The sequence below is a fragment of the Dasypus novemcinctus genome, chromosome 8 (genome assembly GCF_030445035.2).
Source record: "Dasypus novemcinctus isolate mDasNov1 chromosome 8, mDasNov1.1.hap2, whole genome shotgun sequence".
Lineage (NCBI taxonomy): Eukaryota > Metazoa > Chordata > Mammalia > Cingulata > Dasypodidae > Dasypus > Dasypus novemcinctus.
In genome coordinates this window covers 39651302-39652270 of record NC_080680.1, presented here as the reverse complement: position 1 = coordinate 39652270, position 969 = coordinate 39651302, and the positions used below count along the sequence as shown (strand labels likewise).

Here is a 969-nt window from a genome sequence, read left to right as displayed (position 1 = left end):
ATATTAATAGTATTAGTATAACTTTATTTTGATCAATCATCAGCATTAGTATTATTATGAGTATAAATATGGCTTACTTTTACCCTCTGAAAGCTTTTAAGATCTACTTGTCCCATTCTGATATTTCATCATGATATGTGCTTTGGTGTGGATTTGTTTTCATCTATTGCACAGTTAGTGAAACTTTCTATCTGGAAACTCATGAATTTGAGTTCCAGAGATTTCCTTAAATTATTGCTTTGATTTTCTTTCATTCATGCTCTTTTTTTAAAACATGACTAATAAAATTTATTAAATATACTTACATGTATTCACAATTTCTTTCATAGTTGAGTATTAAAATAGACAAAAATATGGAATGCTTCATGAATTTGCATGCCATCCTTGTGCAGGGGCCATACTAATATTCTCTATCATTCCAATTTTAGTACATGTGCTGCTGAAGCAATCACCATGCTTGATCTTTTTTTCTAAAAATCCCATTATTCAGGTATGGGCTTTCTTCAACTGTTTTATATTTTGTTAAAATATAATATTTTATATATAAAACTATAAATATATTTTAGATATATAAATATAATAACTATAATACATACTATATATAAATTTATATGATATTTTATAATGTGTGCTTTTTTTCCAGTTTTCCTTTTCTTTGTTTTTTCCTCTACTTGTTGGGAGATTTACTCAACTTGAATTTCATACCTTTTTATTGAATGTTTCAATTCTGCTATTGTGTTTTTAATTTCTAAGAGCTCATTTATGTTCTCTAGATGTTCTTTTCAAAATATTATTCTGACCTTGTGTTAGCAGAATGCTCTGGGCTTCTAGGTTCTTGGCTATGTTGCATAAAGGAATTTAAGGGCATGCCATAGAGTAGGCGAGGAAGTAAAGAGTTTATTGAGAAATGAGGGAAAAGAAATAAAATATACATCCCAGACACTGGTGTGGGCATGCTACAGGGTGAGG

The 969-nt window shown here is 29.1% G+C and overlaps 1 non-coding gene across 1 annotated transcript; it reads right to left on the bottom strand.

The window, feature by feature from the left end:
* Positions 1 to 347: 347 nt before the first annotated feature.
* Positions 348 to 452, bottom strand: LOC111763260 (U6 spliceosomal RNA). The gene has a single exon (XR_002796157.1). It is a non-coding gene; the product is annotated as a U6 spliceosomal RNA (small nuclear RNA).
* Positions 453 to 969: the final 517 nt, after the last annotated feature.